Source organism: Mirounga angustirostris, unplaced genomic scaffold (genome assembly GCF_029215605.1).
Source record: "Mirounga angustirostris isolate CCGP_5_RB_7025 unplaced genomic scaffold, mMirAng1.0.hap1 SCAF_1, whole genome shotgun sequence".
NCBI lineage: Eukaryota > Metazoa > Chordata > Mammalia > Carnivora > Phocidae > Mirounga > Mirounga angustirostris.
Window position 1 is genome coordinate 154,777,812 of NW_026991709.1, and position 20,781 is coordinate 154,798,592.

Consider the following 20,781-nt stretch of genomic DNA (forward strand, 5'->3'; position numbering starts at 1 on the left):
TTCCATCTCTAAACTACAAATTCTATTCTCAAATAAAATCGACTGCAAGAAGGAGATCAGCACCAGATGGAAATCACATCAACTAATGTGCTCTGAGAAGCTGCCACTCGTGATGGAGCTCAGTGCTACAGGGAGAGCTGTACCATCGTGTATCTGGGGCCCAATGGGCTCAGGATCTGATCAACCAAGACTCAACGACCTCCATTTCCTACTCCCATGGGAGCTTTGTGTGATCTTAGAATAATCGCTCAAGCTTTGCCTCACTTTCACTGAGTTCCTGCTAACAAAGACAGTGGATGAATGAACACAGAAAGAAGGGTCAGGAACCCTCATTTTGTTCCCAGCTTAGTACCTATGAAACGGGAGATAACAGCATATCCCCACTGTGCTACTTGTGACCTTTGTTACTTGTAAAATAGAAATATTAAAACCCTGGAGACCTGTTATAAATGCTGATCCCGCAGTCCTCGTCAAGAAACCCTTTACAATGGAGACTATTGTTCAACAAGATCCATACAGCACCCAGCAGGTGAATCTTCTTACAGGTCTAAGACACACTTCAGAAAAATCTGTTCTAAGGAGAAGTTTAACAAAGTTTCCATGACACTTGTTTCCCCCTTCTTGGAAGGATGGTCTTAGCACAAGACAATGCAGCCCTGAAAAGTTTTTGAGTTTAAGCTGAAATAATTTGATTTGCTCCACAAAACTCCTCCACATCCTCCTTTTACACACTGTAACAATAAAATATTCTGAAAATATTTCCACACATAAAACATTTCTACATGGATTCTCTTACAGATTACAAATTCCCATTAACATCAAATGAAATTAGCAGTATGCAGGAAATACAGACTATTAACTCTCCAATTAGACTTAAACCAATGTCTTGTATGCCATGAGCTTCTAAACCCATGTTTCTACAATGTTTCTGAGCCCCCTGAGTTGTGTGGAATTAGGTCATGAGTAGAGAGGCAGAAACATTTAGTGCAAGGTGGGCAAATTCTAGCCCACCAATGCCACTGGATGGCTCTAAGAGCAATGGCTATGTCACTCCCTACCTAGTGTGGCACCTCTTTCTTTCCCTGACCCACTTTGTGTCCACCGATCCCCATTACCACACCTCCTGCTGCCATGTCATCTTCGCCTTCTGTTCTATTCTGTTGGTAGTCACGGCCCCCTCCCCTTCAGGAGTCAGTGCTGTTGAGTGATAAGGACTGGGATTGCCTTCAGACTCCAGTTCTCTACCCCGTACACTTCCCTAATAAAGGGAGAGAATAACAAGCCTGAACATCCCCCAGTTCAGTGGGTAACAGAACAAACTTGCTCAGGGGAGCAAGTTTTCCATATGGAGGCATGTGCGACAAGGCTGAGGGTGAGAAAAGGCTTGATGGTGATGGGACGTGGCTCTAGTGGCCCGTGGCAGTACTTGCCTGTGGACCACAGAGGAAGACTTGTGCAGAGAAGCTGGGGCATGGAGTGGTGCGTGTGGGCAAGGAGGTGACACGGCTGAGTGGGAGGCTCTTGATGAAGGTGCTTCTTGGCTGCCACCACAGGTTGGTGCTGTCAGAAGCTTCTGCTCAGCTTCCAACAGTCATAGGCAAAAAGTTGCTTTTTGTGCCTTGGTAAAACTCAGCCCTGGCTGGTGGGGCTGATGAGGCTCAGCCGTGACAGGAGGGCCTGTGCTTCAGGCTGTGGATGAGCTCTAACTCTTCCACCACCATGGTCGGCCCCTCCCAGCCTCTACCTGCCTTGCTTCATGGGCACAACCCTGGTGAGTTAGGGGGCCTCATTCAGCTCCTCAAGATTATAAGAGAGTCTAAATACAAATCTAATTTAATGTGTTTATTTAATTATTACCATAGCTCTCTGAAGGATGGAAGTACATTATCCAACTGCATTCATCTATCAGATTAGAAACAAGATGAAAAACAGAATTCTTATATCCACCATTGGTGGGAGGATACAACAGTAAGAAAGTGACATGGTATCTCTATGAAAATCCAGAATGCATGATGGCTTCCCCTCAGCATTGCTGACCTTTGGCGGACAGACTCTCACAACGTGCCCAGAACATGAAACTAAGCTGGGACACCAATCACAGCACTGGTATAACACACACAGAGCCAACTGTGGGGTGTGCACAAACAACTAGACTACAACCCAAGCATAGCAAAAAGAACCTTTATGCGGGTCTTACTTATGCTATAAATTATTCTAAGGGCTTTATATACAGTAATTCATTTAGTCCTCACAAAAACTCTAGGTACTACTAAGCTCTATTTTAAGATGGAGGAACACAGAGGTTAAACAACTTGCCCAGGGGCACACAGCACAGGAGTAGAAATCAGGCACATTATAGACTACTATGCAGAGCAGCTAAAAAGGAATGAGGTACATTGGTTTAAGATAAGATTCCCATCTATCTCTCAAAACCATCTGGAGAGACCATCCAAAGAAAAGCAAAGAAAATACAAAAGGTACAATTTCATAACAACAAAGGAAATGGGAAGGAGACAAGGAGCAAATGGGAAATTTCTACAAATTTATGGAAATCTGAAAACAGATGAAAGAGCATAGGATGATGAAACTGAGCATAGGAAATTGAGCCTAGAACCCAGATGGAGGTGGGAGCTTCAGCTATGGAAGAAGCCAACCAACTCGAAAGAACCTTGGAAAGGCTCCGTACTTGCACACTGTTCTCATGATGGGGGAACAGTGTTATGTGGGCTCATTCCCTCCCCACAGCCCTGTGTGCAAATGGCTTACAGCTCAAAGAACTCTCATATGCACACATAAAAGAGGTCTTTGCTAGAGAAATTAATGAACTTTCTTGGGAGGGGAGTTCAGCAACACATTCCATGCGCTGGCCCTAAAGGACAGGCAGTATAATCTGGCCCACCAGCAGTCATCCAGCATAAAGCAGAAACTCTGTGTCTATCCTGAGCAAGCCATGCTATTGGCTATTCCTCAAATATAAACAGAGAGCCAAGAATCACCAGACATCTGAGAAAAGCCTTAAAAAGACACACACACACACACACACACACACAACTATATATATACATAGCCCCAGGTGAAAAAGAAGAAAATGGATGCCAGAGGAAACAGATAATTCAGAGAACAGAGAGAAGGTTTTTATTTTGTTTTATAAAAAGGACGCTTCAGGGAGAACTAAGAAAACCTTGCATTCACATAGCCAGAACAGACACTTGTGAAAAAGGAAAAATCAGAAAACCAGAAAGAGTTCTTGAAAATTACCAAATGACTCCCCAGGTAAAAACTTCAATAGAAGAGCTAGGGGATCTAGTCTAAGAAGTCTTTCATGAAATAGAATTAAGAGGGGCTAGAAAAAAGAACCAAACCAAATAGTATAAAGAAAATACTAAAAGAAAATTCAGAGATCAGTGAAATAGGAAATAAACAGTAGAGAAAATCAATGAAATCAAAAGTTGGTTCTTTGAAAATATCAATAAAATTGATAAACCCTAGCTAAACAGATTAAGAGTAAAAAGAGAAGAAATTACCAGCATCAGGAATGAGAAAGGGAATACCATTAAAGATTCTACAAAAATTAGAATAATGAGAAAGTAGTATCAATAACTTTATGTCAATACATCTAACAACTTAGATAAAATAGACAAATTGCTTAAAAGAACCAATCACTAAAACTGACACAGAAAGAAATAGTAAATGTGAATACCTCCCTATAGCTATTAAAGACATTAAATTCATAATTTAAAACTTCTCAGGCTCAGATGGTTTTATTGGAAAATTATATCAAACATTTAAGAAATAAATAATACCAGTAAAAAAAACCCCCACAAATAATCCTATATAATCTCTTTCAGAAAAAAGGAAGAGGAAGGAAATTTATAAGGAGAGTATTACTCTGATACCAAAACTTGACAAAGACATTACAAGAAAAGAAAATTACAGACCAATATCTCTTACTGGCATAGATATAAAAGTCCTTAGCAAAATATTAGGAAATTGAATCTAACAATTTGTAATAAAACATACCCAAGTGGGATATATCTCGGTAATGCAAGTTTGGTTTTACAACAGAAAGTTAATAAATGTAATTCAACACATTAACAGAATAAAGGAGAAAAATGACCTATCACACACAGAAAATTCTGACAAAATTCAATATTCATACATGATAAAAATACTCAGGAAAACAGAGGGAAATTTCCTAAACCTTAAAAAGGCATCTAGGAATAAACTACAGCTAACAATACACCAGTGAGGAAAACCTAACTGCTTTTCCTTAAAATCAAAAACAAAGCAAGCATGCTTTTGCTACTTCTATTCAACATTCTTGAACTGGAGGTTCTAGCCTTCAGTTCAGTCAGGCAAGAAAAGTAAGTATAAGGCCTACAGACTGTAAAGGAAGAAGAACATTTGTTTTTATTTGCAGATGACATGGTTGCATACACAATAAATCCTAAAGAATATATTTAAAACAAAAACAAATTACTATCACTAATAAGCAAATTTAGCATAGGTACAGGATACAGGAACATGATAAAAATAAGTTTTCCTGCTATATACTAGTAATTAAAATTGGAAATTGATGTAAATGTACAATTTACAATGGAATCTAGAAACGTAAAATACTTATGGTTGAATTTAACAAAATCTGTGTAAATCTTGTACAACAAAATCTATAAAGAGATTTTAAAGACAACCTAATAAAGAGATACATAATGTTCATGGATTAGAATACTCAATACTATTAAAATGTCAGTCAATCGTTTCCAAATGGAACTACTGAATCAATGCAAAGCTTTTTTTTTTGGTAGAAATCAGCCCACTAATTTCTAAAATTCATGTCAAAATGTAGAGAACACAGAATAGTAAAACAATTTTGAAAAAGAACAACAAAGTTGGGGACCAATAATATCTGATATGAAAACTTAAAACCACTTAAAACTTTAAAACATAAAGACATAGATATATAGATAAACGGAATAAAATAACTGAGCCATACATAAAAGATTAATTGAATTCAGACAAAGATGCCAGAGTAATCAATATGTGGAAAAGGGTTTCTTCACCAAATGGTTAGAGTAACAACTGGATATCCATACAGGAAAAAAAAAAAAAAATGAACTTCAATCTCTATCTCATACCATATACAAAAATTAATTTGAAATGCATCATAGATCTAAATATAAAAGCTAAAACCAGAAAATTCATAGAAGAAAATCTTCAGGACCTTGGGGTAATGAAAGATTTTTCAGAAAAGAACATGTAAATGAAATGGCAAGTCACTAACTGGGAGTAAATATCTGCCTATGTTTGACAACAGATTTGTATACAGAATACATAAAGGACACTCAACAACTCACTAATAAAAAGACAATGCAATAAAGAAATGGGCATAATAACTGAACAGGACATTCACAAAAAGGAGACATATAAAATGCTAATAAACATATGAAAACATGCTCTAACATAATCGTCACCAAGGAAATGCAAATTAAAACCACAAGGAGATACCACTACACATCTGTTACAATGGCTAAAACAAAACAAAACTAAGAAACTGACAATATCAAATACAGGCATGGATTTGGAGTACAACTCACAACCTTTGCTGGTGGAGGCATAAAGTGTCAGAAACACTTTGGAAACAGTTTGACAGTTGTTATGCAGTTAAACATATACTTACCATTAGACTCAGCAAATCCATCCTGAGGTATTTACCCAAGGGGAATGAAGATATATGTACATGAAAAAGCATTAATAAGAACATTCACTGCAGCTTCACTCAAAATAGTAAAAATATGGGAACAACCAAAATGTTCATCAGCATGTGAATGGGTAAGAAAATTGTGGTATATTCAGATAATGGAATACTACTCAGCAATATAAAAAACACACCACACTACACACAATGACATGGATGAATCTCAAAAGCATTATGCTAAATAAAAAAGCCAGATGCAAACAGTATTACGGTGTTGTTTCATTCATATACATTTCTAGAACAGGCAACTGTAATTCATAGTGATAGAAAGCACTTCAGTGATGGTCTGTGATGGTGAAGAGACTAATTGCAGAGAGGGAGGAGGAACTTTTTGGAGATAGGGAAATATTGTTCCGTAGTGTTTGTTACATGGGTGGATACAATTGTCAAGATCCATCAAACCAAACATTTGCTGCTGGAATGAATGTATCCAGACTTCAAGCCAAGCAACCTCGATAGGTTAGACGTGGTGGTGGTATAAAAATTTCTTCTCTAAACCTCTAGGTGGGTTTTCAGTCCCATATCAAATGGCTTCTTTTCATGATTTGCCTTCCTGACAGTTCTTTCAGGATTATATTGATTTAATCTCCTACTGATTAGGACTTCACAGCACATGACCCAGAGAGGGACTTTTTACTATTCTCTTTTATAGTGTTCCAGGACTTGTTAAGATCATTGTTTCAATACTTGTACTGTAAGAAGTGAAAACTTAGAAAGTTTCTGAAAGTGCCAAGGGCCATGACTTTTATCTTTAGATATATAACTATCATAAATAGAGATACCACAGTCAAAGGCTTCTTCTTCTTTAGAACCCTTCCTAAGGAAGCCCACTTGCCTTGGGTCTCTGATCATTCCTTAAACATAGTTCAGTGCCTAGTGTTTAATCTTCTAATAACTAAAGTACCTAGGGGCGCCTGGGTGGCTCAGTCCTTAAGCGTCTGCCTTCGGCTCAGGTCATGATCCCGAGGTCCTGGGATCGAGCCCCGCATCGGGCTCCCTGCTCGGTGGAGAGCCTGCTTCTCTCTCTCCCACTCCCCCTGCTTGTGTTCCCTCTCTTGCTGTTTCTCTCTCTCTGTCAAATAAATAAATAAAATCTTTAAAAAAAAACAAAAACAAAACAAAACAAAAAACAAAACTAAAGTACCTAAAAGTTCTCGTAAGGGTTCACGTGTCTGTTTACATATCTAAGTCCTTAGATATATTTTTTATGTAACTTAGCTCTTCACTAGATAGACTACAAGTTCCACAAGGCAAGGAGCTTGACTGCCCGCTTCTATGATGGCTAGTGCCATCTGGAAACATTCTTGGACCTACTTACTGTGAGTAATCAGTCAAAGCATGGTCTATCAAATGTCAGCACCATTTAACTTAAGAAAACTATCAACAATTACAATTGTATTTTAAAAATTACATTGTAGTGGCGCCTAGATGGCTCAGTTGGTTAAGCGGCTGCCTTCAGCTCAGGTCATGATCCCAGGGTCCTGGGATCGAGCCCCGTGTTGGACTCCCTGCTCAGCAGGGAGCCTGCTTCTCCCTATCCCTCTGCCTGCCTCTCTGCCTACCTGTGCTCTCTAACTCTCTGTCAAATAAGTATATAAAATCTTTAAAAAAAATTACATAGTAGTTTATAGCAGCTTTATTCATAATTGCCAAAAATTGGAAGCAACTGAGATGTCCTTCAGTACACGACTGAATAAACAACCCACGGTACATCTCTACAATGGCATACTACTCAGTGATGAGAAGAAATGAGCTATTAAGCCATGATAAGACATGTAGGAACTTTAAATGCATTTTACTAGGTGAAAGAATCTAATCTAAAAAGGCTACATACTATAAGACTTTAATTATATGACACTCTGGAAAAGGCAAAACTGTAGAGACAGTAAAAAGATCAATGGTGACCAGGGGGTTGGGAGGTGGGAGGAAGGGTGGAATGAACAGGTGACATATAAGAGATCTTTGAGGATGGTAAAACCATTTCATATGATATTTTAACAGTGGATACATGGCATTATGCATTTGTTAAGGTCCACAGAATGTACAACACAGAGTGAAACCTAGTGTGAACTGTGGACCTTAGTTAATAATAATGTATTAGTATTGGTTCATCAATTGTAACCAATGTACCATACTAATGCAGGATGTTAATAATAAGGGAAACTATTTGGGGGTATTGGGGTTATGTGGTATATTCTATATAATTTTTCTATACAACTAAAACTGCTCTAAAAATAAAGTCAATGTAAACAATTACACTGTAAATCAAAACTGCAATTTTTAAATATTACATCTTTAAACAGACATATTCTAATTGCAAAATAATTTTCCATTGAAGTATTTTTAGAAGAATATTACAACAATTTTCTCTTTTTTTTTTTTTTTTTTAAGATTCCATCTATTTATTCATGAGAGACAGAGAGAGAGAGGCAGAGGGAGAAGCAGGCTCCCAAGGAGCAGGGAGCCCGATGTGGGACTCGATCCCAGGACCCCGAGATCATGACCCGAGCCGAAGGCAGACGCTTAACCATCTGAGCCACCCAGGCGCCCACAACAATTTTCTCTCTTATATAACATTGCTGGGATGGCCCAGAAAATATTCAGAAAACACTTTCCCCCAGTTGCAAACCTATTTAAAGTAACATCAAACATTCAATCCCAGGTTTAACTAACAGTAAAAGTGTATCCAATTTCAAAAGAAACACTAAGAAAAGAAATCAAGTATAAATAAAACACTGACTTTTCCCTTATTTGCCATTAAATGTCTCATATTTTAGGGACACATAGTTTCAAAATTTCAAAATTCTATGCTTAGGAAATAGAATATTGCTTGCAAGATTTTCCACTCTTAATTTGAAACCTCATAACATCTCTTCCCTGCAGAGGATGGGGGTCCAGGACCCCTGTGTGAACATATTGGGGGTTAAAATTCTACACTGTAACCAGTTTTATTGATGACATTTCTGTATATGTTACACTCTCACATTTTGATAAAATCCCCAAAAGTGAAAGCCCATGATGAATTAAAATTGCTCTAATTATTAACAATACGTCACAACAATGGTTGGGGGAGAAACACAACTTTAAGTGACCTCCATGTTCAACTCATGTCCTCAAGAGGGCTCTTAGGGCCTGGCATGTGCTACTTTCCCTTGGTCCATTCAATCTCCCACTCCCTAATTTGATTCTACACGTTCTCCTGTCTCTTCAAACCTCCAACACCTCTATGTCCTCACTGTCAGCACCAACCTTACTTGCTACTTTGTGGAGAGAAGAGACACTTTCAGAAGAGGGTATCTGGGAGTTCCCACACCTGGCTGGACCCATACCCCCCACCATCCATCCCCTCTGTATGAGGTCCAACCTGTCCACCTGTGCTTGATTCCAGCTGTCTTCTTGCAGAGTCAAGGCCATTACTGCAGCTGTTCTCACTTTTGGGGAAGCTGCTACAATGCAGTAGGTCATATCATCAAGGTGTGGCTTTCTATTGGCTCCAGTGCATTTTTTTAATCCCTCACATATATATCACTTATGAGATGTTCTTGACAAAACTGTAGAGACTGAATCTAATTAAGTCTCTAAACCTAATTTCTAATATAACATAGGGACAGGGGGACCAGGTTAAAAAAAAAAAAAAGAGGAAGAAGAAATAAACGCACCTTAAGGAGATAATCAGATCGACACTGTGAAACATCAACATGAAAATTGTAACTAAAACTAGGTGCTTCAATAGTCACTGCCATGGTCACTACATCAAAGGAAGTATGTGATCACAGATAAATACCTGAGATGTTCAACATCACTGGTCATCAGAGAAACGCAAGTGCAGACAGCACAACGCGACCACTAGAGTAGCTAAACTGAACAAAAACTGATACCACCAGGGCGCCTGGGTGGCTCAGTCGTTGGGCGTCTGCCTTTGGCTTGGGTCATGATCTCAGGGTCCTGGGATCGAGTCCCACATTGGGCTCTCTGCTCAGCAGGGAGCCTGCTTCTCCCACTGTCCCTCCCCCTCTCGTGCTCTGTCTCTCTCAAATAAATAAATAAAATTTTAAACAAACAAGCAAAAAAACTGACACCACCAAGTGCTGACAAGGATGTGGGGGAACTGGAACTCTCATACACTGCTGGTGGGAACTCAAAATGGTATAGCCATTATGGAAAACAACTGGTGGTTTCTCACAATGTCAAATACTCCCTTTACATATGACAAAAAATCCTATTCCTAATCCGATCCATTTTACCCAAGTAAAATGAAAACCTTTATTCACACAAAACACTGGGCAAATGCTTATAGTAGCTGTATTCAAAATCGCAAAGACTGGAAACAATCAAAATATCCCTCTTCTAAAAAATGGACAAACTATGGTGCATCCACACATTGGCATACTACTCCACAATGCAAAGGGACTATTAATAAGTGCGGTTACATGGATGAATCCCAAATGCGTTATTCTAGGTGAAAGAAACAGACTCAAAAGGTTATAAAGTATATGATCCCATTTATATGACACTCTGGAAAAGGCAAAACTTGTAGGCAAGGAGGTGGTTGCCAGGGGTGAAGGGGCGGGGTGAAGGGGCAGGGGAGGTTTGAGTACAGAGAAAATTTGAGCTCTTTTTTTCTAATCTCTTCCTTATTCATATTAGGAGACTGTGAACCCAATGGCTCATAAGAGAAAGCTGGTGGGCTCAAAGAAGTCCATCAAACTTGATTATCCGAAACCACCATGCTGTTTCTCCAAGTCAATAAACCACTGGAGGACTCCAAGCAGGAGGGGCAATGTTTCTCCAGAAATGAGGCCTTTTCTTGGCAGCTAAAAGCTTCTTGGTGGACAATGAGCTAAAACAATCTTTCCTTGATTACATTTTTGATTTATAAACAGCTTAAACTGGCCAAACCAAAGCTTTCATTAAAAGGCTTGTTCACTAATTTTGGTTCTCCATAATAAATTTGGATGTTAAAACAACTCTCTGCTGCTCAATTCAGAGAAACTAGACAAAACAAAGACTGGTTAAAAAGAATGAATGTATAACAAAATCAAATATCAACTATAATAAGAGAAATCACCATTTAAAATATAATCTTTTAGAGTCATTTTAGAAGGAATGTATACATTTGGTTTTTATGTTTAAAGAAATTTACATTTATGGTCATGTGGATTCAAGTTGCCACCCAATGAAACGGAGTCATCGTGCAATAAAATAGATGGTCCCAAAGATCCCTTTAAGAAGCCTATTTGAGCCCTGCCAGAGCCACCTCTGCCAGCAGCATGTTCAAGGTAATTCAGAGGTCTGTGGGGCCGGCCAGCCTGAGTCTGCTCACCTTCAAAGTCTATGCATCACCTAAAAAGGACTCACCTCACAAAACTTCTGTGAAGGTTAATGAGCTTTCACTCTACTCTGTCCCTGAGGGTCAATCTAAATATGTGGAGGAGCCAAGGACCCCACTTGAAGAAAGCATTTCACATCTCTGATGTTATTGCGAGCCATATACAAGTTGGTGTCAGGAAATGTACTCACAAACTAAGCCCAGGATGCAGAGCTTGGTTCAATGGGGGTTAGGCAGCTATGAATATCTCCAAAATGTACCTCCTGGATTTTTTCCAAGACTTGGTGTTATTGGTTTTGCTGGCATTGTTGGACTTCTTTTGGCTAGAGGTTCAAAAATAAAGAAGCTGGTGTATCCACCTGGATTCATGGGACTTGCTACCTCTCTTTATTATCCACAACAAGCCATCGTATTTGTCCAGGTCAGTGGGAAGAAATTATATGACTGGGGTTTACGAGGATACATAGTCATAGAAGATTTGTGGAAGGAGAACTTTCAAAAGCCAGGAAATGTGAAGAATTCACCTGGAAATAAATAGAATGCTCCATGCTCTGCCGATTTAAATCAGTTATAGGTAAACACTGGAAACTCCATGCAGTAAACCAGTATTTCTACAGAAAAATGGCAGAGAAGTCAGTACTGAATATAGTAAATTGGCTTTCTTCTTCAGGACAAACTATACTAGGCTTCTTTGTTATCTTGGGTGATGCCATACTACAAGTGGACTAATCGGAAATTCTTACACCTAGAGATAATGTCTAGCCTTAGAACTCCTCGTTCTCAAGTTGCTATTTATGTGTGTAATTAAAATTCCACATTAAAAAAAAAAAGAAGCCTATTTGATCTAGGCAAAAGGGAAGTTTAAAGCTCAGTTTTCTCGCCAATAATCAATTATTTTGTGGAACTTTTTCGTCTCGGTTTTTAACTAGACTGGATTAAATATGTATAGGGAAAAAAAAGAAAGAACACATAAAAAAAAGCAAAAGGAAATAAATTATCCAAATCTTAACTTAAAAGCTACCGCTGTTAAATGTGGATCACAACCAGCCAGGCCTTTTTCTACAGAAATGCATACATGCTAATACACAGATGCACAAGTTGTTCACTTCTCATTTCATTATTGGGGCCATCTTGCCAATAATCAAGAGTCATATACAGTTTTATTTTTATGGCGGCAAGGTACACCATTATAAGAGGTTTTAATCAATTACCTAATGTTGGACACACGCCTTCCTTTAGTCCTGAACTTGACATTCAACATTAGCTAAAGAACTTGTGAGTCTTCTTACAGTTTCTTCCTTTGGTGCCACTCACATAGTAAAGGTCTCCCCATCCAAAGGTCAGCTAAATATTTACCTATAATTCTTTTGAATATTTTTGTGGTTTTCATGTTTATGTTTATATCCTTAATTTTACTAAATTTAAATTCAGTGTATAATTTAAAGAGGGGATTGACCTTTATCTATTTCCTCTAAATGGCTAGCCAGTTGTCCCAACACCATTCAACAACCAATCCATCATTTTTCTACTAGTAGGAAATACCTATAACATATACCAAATTTGTGTATATTTATATTTCTGATAGTCCCTGGACTTTCTGTTCTGTTCCATTTATCTATATATTCTGATGCCAGTACCATGATGCTTTAGTTACTATGGCTTTATATGATATGATAGGGCAAAGCCTTACCACTGCATTATTTTCTTCAAAAATGTTCATGGCCATTATCTCACATTTATTCTACCTGACTTACTTCAGATTCATATGTTTTCATACAGAGTTTACTCATTGTTATTTTATAATATAAGTGTTTTTCTCGGGTAGTAGATATGAATGATGGATTTCTCTTTTAGTTTATTTATTTTTCCTACAATTACCATGTACTTAATCATATCTAATTAAATACCAAAAGAAACAAAAGAAAGCTCCGTAAAATAATTGTTGGTAGGCCTGATGGTTGTCCCTAAGCTTTGGCTTATCACGGCAATATCCTTATACCCAGTCTCTGAGTGTTTCTGAATCCTGGGGAGAAAAGGGTCCCTACTTCTCCTGGGCCTGCCCTTGCCTCTCTACTGAGCAGGGTTTGTAGCAGTCAGCTACGTTTGTTAAACTTAATTCTCATAACACTGCACCAACTTCCTCAGGAAGGGAAGTCATGGGTTGGTTCTTGGTATCTTTCTGAAGTTGGTCTGTCCTTCCTTCTTTCACCTGTTCTATCAGGTGATAGAACTCATCAATCCTTGTAGGCTGCATTGGGCACCACTTCCCCATGAGCTCCCGGGTTCTGTACTGATGTACTTTCCCCCTAACTTTTCTTTTTCTTTGTAATGTATGCTAGTTTCTCCCCTTACTTTATCATCTTCTCAGAAAATCTTGAGTTAGAGCACTTTGTGGAACTTTGTATGAACAAGCTGCACTGGTAATAAGCACTAAAATAATGAAATAACTTAAAATTAACTGTTAAAACAAGTCTAGATCTGAATTCATGGGTGACCACAGTATGGATTTTGGAAGAAGAAATAAATCATGGTATGATTTATGATTGATAAGTGATTTCCCTGGTCTATTTGACAGAGGCCAATCTCTAGAGTAGGCAGATTTGGGGGCTTTTCCCAGAGAAAAGCCAAGGGCTCCACTATGTTATAATACCCAATTGAGTGAACAACCTATTAAAAAAATCTTCTTCAAGGGGCGCCTGGGTGGCTCAGGCTGTTAAGCGTCCAACTCTTGATTTCGGCTCAGGTCATGATCTCAGGGTCCTGGGATCGAGTGTCGGTCCCCCGTGTTGGGCTCCACGCTGGGCATGGGGCATGCTCAAGATTCTCTCTCTCCCTCTGCTCCCCCTACCCTGCTCTCTCACTCTCTCTCTCTAAAAACAAACAAACAAACAAAAACTTCTTGAAAAGACTTCTAGTCCCCACAACTACTGGGTATGCCCTGGAAGGTTAGCTGCAATTGTTGCCCAACTATTCACCTAATTAGCAGGATGGGTATGTTCTCTTCATGTTAAGGCACAAATAATAGTACCTTTTTCCTTTTAGCATGGGTCAGATTTTTTTTGCTAATTTGAGAAGTAATATGTAGACATGATTAGAAAAAATTAGACAAAGGGTACACTGAAAAGTAGATCTTCCATCCATTCCTGACCTGCCTCCTGTCCCCATCCTACAGTGCTCTGCCTAGAAACAAGCCCTGTTATTTATCTGCTGGTCTACAAATAGAGAGGTCCTTTATTATTCATCAAATTAAAATTTGGCCTATTACATGACATTGAGGAGATATAGTCTTATAAACTGGCAAGAAAGCTAGCATATCAAAAGTGTTACATTGGATAAGAGTTGTCTAGATATATAAAAAAGATATAGTATATTTTCCTTTTTATTTATGAATATGAAAATAATTCATGAAATGTTCATTCAACAAAGATTTATTGAGCATCTACCATATGCTAGGTACTGTCCTAGGACGCAGGGATAAAAATGAAACAAGACATGACCCACCCACTGTTAACCTCCAGTTCATCATGTTAAGAAAACAGTTAAGAGTTGATGGTTATTTTTTTTATTATGTTATGTTAATCACCATATATTACATCATTAGTTTTTGATGTAGTATTCCATGATTCATTGTTTGTGTATAACACCCAGTGCTCCATGCAGAACGTACCCTCTTTAATACCTATCACTAGGCTAACCCATCCTCCCACCCCCCTCCCCTCTAGAACCCTCAGTTTGTTTTTCAGAGTCCATCGTCCCTCATGGTTTTTCTCCCCCTCCGACTCCCCCCCTTCATTTTTCCCTTCCTGCTTTCTTCTTTTTTTTTTTTTAACAAATAATGATTCATAAATGGGTTTTATGTAAAGATATATTATTGATTTAACACTTAAAAAATAATCATACATAAAAACCATTTATGAATCAAAGAAAATAATCTTGACACAGATCCAGAGCTCATATACTTCCTCAGATCCTGGACCCCCATCTCAGATGTCCTTACACCTCCCTTTACTGTCAGATGAACCTTGGGTGTGATCAATGCACAATGGCTCCCAGGAAGGTGAGTGGACATGGCCTCCCTGCTTGGACAAAGTATAATCTTAGCACAGAAGGTTGCTGCTGGTTATGAGCAGAAAAAGAGGTTATCATTCACACTCAGAACCTTTGGACTTTGGCAGAAGACGGCCAAGCCGCATAACACAGGCACACATGGTGGGCCAGGGCGCGAGTGTCCTGAAACTATTTTACCACAGCCAGTCTCTGGGGAAGCAGTCCTGCTTCTTATGCTATGCTTTAATACAGTACTTACCACGTACCAGGTCCTCCTCTAAAAGGGTATTAATTCACAGCAATCCCAGGAGGTAGGAACTATGGCCCCATCTCACAGGTGATGAAACTGAGCGACAGTTGCTACCTATTAGTAGCTCTGTTTACTCTGATGGCTTATACCTGTGATAACGCAGGCTGGCTGTCTACCTGGGGAGAAGTGTTCGGGCAAAAGTAATTAATTCAATAAAAGTTTAACTCTCACCTCTATGTTGTGTTCATAGTTGATACAATTTTTCTCATTTTAAACACTGTGAAATACTTGCACCATGCATATGTGGCAGATAATTCAAAAATAAATTGACTCTGATCTACCATTTGGCAAAAGCTTGAAAAATCAAATAAGTTATTAGACTCCCAAATTCTGTCTCTATTTTAAGGTGAGAGCACCTAAAAGCAAAACCAAGTGCCTAAGTAATATTTTCACAGCCCCCTGAGGAAATGCCTCTAAGTTAAGGCACTTTAGAAATCGTATTGAATCATCTGAATGTAATACCATACACATTTTCTAAAACTATCCTCGAGGACATTGATCATTATGCAAATCAAGGTTTGCTAATCAAGGAATTATGTAAGGTCATCTTTGAGTTCAATTTTCTCTGAAGAATTTTTATGCTTCTTTTTTTTAACGTTTTTATTTTAATTCCAGTATAGTTAACATATAGTGATTTAGTGTCAAATTTAGTGATTCAACACTTCTATACATCACCCAGTGCTCATCACAAGTGCACTCCTTAATCCCCATCACCTATTTCACCCACCCACCCCCACCTCCCTTCTGGTAACTATCATTGTTCTCCATAGTTAAGAGTCTGTTTCTTGGTTTATGCTTCCTTTTTTAATAACAGAAGATTTACTACCTTTCCTTTTTTACTACAGCTGACAGGACAACTTAAGCACAAGATTAAGTATCTCATCTCATGAGGGTGGATAAGAACATACTGTCCCTTTTATTCCAGATATTCTCTAAAAGTTTCTTAACCTCATTATCCTATTTGCATTTTAATTTCATTGTTACTTTCTTCAAGTAGGTAAAAGAAGAAATAAAAAATAAATATTAAATTTAAATGAAATAATACAGAAGCCGGCAATCCAAAATTCAATAATGTACCAAAAAATCATCAAACTTCTAGAACTTAAAGATAAGAAAAAAACCAGAGAAGTAACCACTTTTATTGAAATGTGACTGGTATGTTTGCCCTGAAGAGAGCTTTAAAAGAAATAAAGAATGGACGAGAAAGAAAAAAGCCAGTTTACAGCTGCAGGCATTTCTAAGTCATCAGTATTGAACAGACTAAGGAGGATAAAAGTTAATTACCACATGGTTAAAATCAAAATGCAACTCTGAGGTATGAGAGGCCTCTAGAACAATTGGACGACCTTATTTCTGCTCTCACCTCCTCCCAAATGTCACCACAAGGCCAGCCCATAGTGCCCAGAAGGCTTGGAGCTCAGAAGGCTGGGCTTCAAGGCCTGGAGGGGCTTCTGGGCCGACTCCCTGCCCCTCGAGAGACAGGCGGCACCTAGGCACATGCCCTCACCTGACAGGGGACTCAGGCAGAGCCCGACAAGGCAGGGAAGGGAAGACAACTGCAGAGATGTGAGGCTGCATTCATGAAACAGAGTACAGAATACTATCTTTAAAAGGAGGTGAGACCATTCAGAGAACAAAGAGGAGCTCTTGGATACTAAACATATGATAGAAATAAATTCAACAGAACAATTAGAAAATATAGTTGAGGAAGGCTTCTCAAATAGACAAAAACAAACACAGAGCAAAACAAACAGAACAAGGAGACACAATGGTGAAGGCTGGGGCAGGGGGGTACATAACAAATGGTAAGTCTGGATAATGCAACAGAAGCCCAGAAACAGAGAAGACAGGAGATGTGGAAATGATCGTTTTCAAAAAAATAATTCACGACATTTCACAGAAATGAAGAACAGGAGTTCGCAAGTGTCATGTTCAACTGTTGGGAAAGAAAAAAAAAAAAAACACCAAACCACAAAAGAATATCACTATGAAATTTCAAAATATCGGGGATAAAGAGAAGACTCTGAAAACTTCTAGAGAGAATGAGGTCACATATGAAAGACTAGGGATCAGATTGGCATCAGCCTCTCAACAGCAATGCTGGAGGCAACTAAGCAATGCCTTCCAAATTTGGAGGGAAAATGAGAATGAAGATGTTTTCACACACAATTCCAAAATTTCTCTCATGCACCTGCCAAAACAAGGAAGGGGACTACAAAAGGGTACAGGGAACAAAGCAAAGCAAATTCCCAAGAAGTTGGAAATGAAGACGAGTAACCTGCCCAGATTGAAATAGGACAACTCAGATTCCAGGAATAAGTTCTCATGGAAAACAACAAAACATAACACTGATAAGTTAATCTGATGTGTTTAAGCACAGTACGTTCCAGAATCAATAACAGGTACGTAGAAAATGAAGCAAATAAAAAATAAGACAATTATCAACTCAATTATATTTAAGGAAATATAATCATGGCACACTACATGTTAATCTGTGGATAAGTTTCAAAATAATAGAATCATCAAGGATGAATTTGACCAAAAGTTGTGATGTAAAACAACATTAGGGGGATAGAGGAACAGTGTATGGTGGGTGTAAAAACATTCATATCACAGAGTAGGGAGTCAACAGAACTGAAAAACATATTATTTAGGAATGTAGAGGTAATGAGCAGAAGAAAGGGCTAAAATATTGAGTCACTGACTCCAGGAAATTAGAAAAGGGCTGTGACCTATTACTTTGTTATTAGTCTTAAAGGAATATTTGGCTATAAAATTATGAATATGTATTACTTTCAAAAAATAAAATATAATTTAAAAAGGAAACTGAATATGCTTGGTCAACTATAAGCAGAAAAATTTGTAAAATCCAGTTTCTAAATTATAGTCAAGTACTAAGAGTGATACCTAATCTCTGCCTTTAGAGAACCATGGGATTTCAGGGTTGGAAGCCCCTGAACACCTCTGCTCCCGGAACGGCTCCCAGTACAGCCATGCCCTCCAGAAGGACACAGGACACACTCAGATGAACAGGCTCACCCGCCAAGGCCCCTGAAGCCTCTTCCTTTCTGAGTTCCACTTCTGGCAGCTCTCTATCTTCTGAGGGGTTCTCTCTGCTTCCCAAACCATGTGGCAAAAGGGCCAGGAACAACAGCTGCTGAGCGCACAACTCCCCTCTGCAGGAGAGCAGCTAGACCGACACAGGCTGCCCTGGGGAGCAATCCCAAACCCTCCAAGGAAGGGTCGCATGGTGGAGCCTAAGTTGGATGCTCCCACGCTCGCCACTGGGCAGGGAACATGACAGGGTGGGGGCACAGCTGCAGTCAGGGACGGGGGCTGCGGGGGGTGGGGGGGCACTTCCCAGGAGAAACAAGTAATGGGCAGGCAATCCAATAATTAGGACATCAATGTTAGAGAAAGAGACTGCTTATTGAATTTGTCTCATAAGAGATTCAATTTTTGGTCATGTTTAAGAATTACTTAATTATATCTTCTCTTGGAACAAATGATTATATACTATTAGCTTCCTGTGCTCTGGGCCCTGATGAGTGATCACCATCAAATGCCCCAAAGCAGAAATCCAACAAGACGATCGTTCCTTTAGAAAAATATCTCATTTCCCTCTTTGCCTTTGCTCATTGTTGTGGAAAGAATGATTTCCTAAGTGACTTTACCCAGAATAAAAAAGATCTGCTTCCAGACCCAAGACCTTTTCCTCAGAAAAGTTTAGTAACTGTATATTTTTATAGTAGTTGGGGAATCTGGCAATTTTTCCTTCGGGTGGCATGTTTTGTTCTTTTCATTTGCATTGTAAGATGGCAATTTCCCCAAGGGAGCCACACTTCTGTAACGACCTTCTGGGTAACCGCTCGTGCTGATGCACCCTGGGGCACCGCTCAACACTTGGCCTTACTCCCAACCATGAGCTAAACACAAATGACTAAAATCAGCCCCAGCACCTCACCCTGCTCCATGGATTCATCAGTCGATACTGTCCATGAATGACTAGAGGTGGGGGCTGTACTCTCCCGCAGGGTGCACGACACATTAAGAATGTGGACCTTCTTTGTGTGCAACTTAGTGTGCCGCTGAGTAGGGGCCTGCTATGAGCGGATCCTTCAGGGTGATTATGCACTCTTCAGGGTGACCACTGGAGACGCAGGAGGCAAAGGAGGCTGCAGTGCGTTTTCATCACACTACTATGGAGATTAGTACACAGTTTGATGAAGTGAACTCTTCAATAACTTTATTTCAGGTACTCAAAACATGTTGTGATTCAGTTAGCTGGTACTGTGAGTACATGCTAGAGAAAATCATTTTTCTCTTCTTTTTTTGTGCTAGAGGGGCACTTTGTTACCAAAAAAAAAAAAAAAAGGCATCTAATTTCCAGGTGGCTAAATAAAGGGCATAGAAAAAAAGGTCCTTCTCTCTCTATGAGGACTAGAAAGAAGGCTGGAAGGGTAGTGACACCTACAAAATAAATGACCTAGTGTTTTATTTACTCTCTAAATAAATATTGCAAACGGCACCAGGAAGTTAAAAGTGTTACGTGGCCTGGCTCACTGGGGTACAGTGTAACATCTTTAAAATTGAGATTACTTAAAAAAATTTAAAACCTGTTTTATTAGCTCATGGTCAGTAGCGGTCCTGATCAAAAAAGACTGTTTTACAATAAATCAACAGCTACCTAAACACTTACAAATAAAAATTTCCTTTCATAGGAAATAGGAGGGAAACTCCTTGTGTCATGGGCAAAAAAAACCCCTTTCCTTTCATTGATGAGGTCTTCTGCTATAATCATCTGAAAAGAATAATCCTGTAAAAGTACCCTTTGCCTCAATGTAGTGCTTTAAGGATCTTGAAGTCCTTGGATATTATTTCTTCTGTCACAGCAACTGTAGTAGGCAGTTATGAATGTGACACATGGATGAGGCAAAAACAACTTGTAGCCCAGAGAAGGCTTGCTTATAGTCACCCAGTGTGAGGGAGTTGGGGCTGGAGTCAGGCTTTCCACAAGGAGCCCTGTTCTCTTTTTTTTGCTAAATCTAGGTCCCTTTACCTTCTCAGATCTCCAACTATGCAACAACAAAAGCCTTGATACTCTGTGGACAGCTCTCCCCACCAAGTGTTCCTGCCTGTTGCAATGAGCCTTCAGACTAAAAATTACTGAAACTCTACAACTTTTTATGTCAACACAAGGAAAATAACAAGCAAAAAAATAAAATAATCCAAATCCTGGCAGTTCTGAAGAGAGGGGTGAAAAAGCATTTTAGAGCTCTTCCTTTAAAGCAGCAAGATCATACTTTAAATCATAATGGTAAAGATCAAAATCTTGGTGTT

The 20,781-nt window shown here is 39.0% G+C and overlaps 1 protein-coding gene and 1 pseudogene across 6 annotated transcripts in view; one reads left to right on the forward strand and one right to left on the reverse strand.

Moving 5' to 3' along the window:
* Window positions 1-20,781, reverse strand: part of ANO10 (anoctamin 10) — a 222,680-nt gene that overhangs the window by 88,584 nt on the left and 113,315 nt on the right. The gene's annotated exons all lie outside the window — the stretch shown is intronic.
* On the forward strand, window positions 11,026-11,760 carry LOC123863983 (MICOS complex subunit MIC26-like; annotated as a pseudogene). The gene has a single exon (XR_006795691.2). The product of XR_006795691.2 is annotated as an MICOS complex subunit MIC26-like (transcript).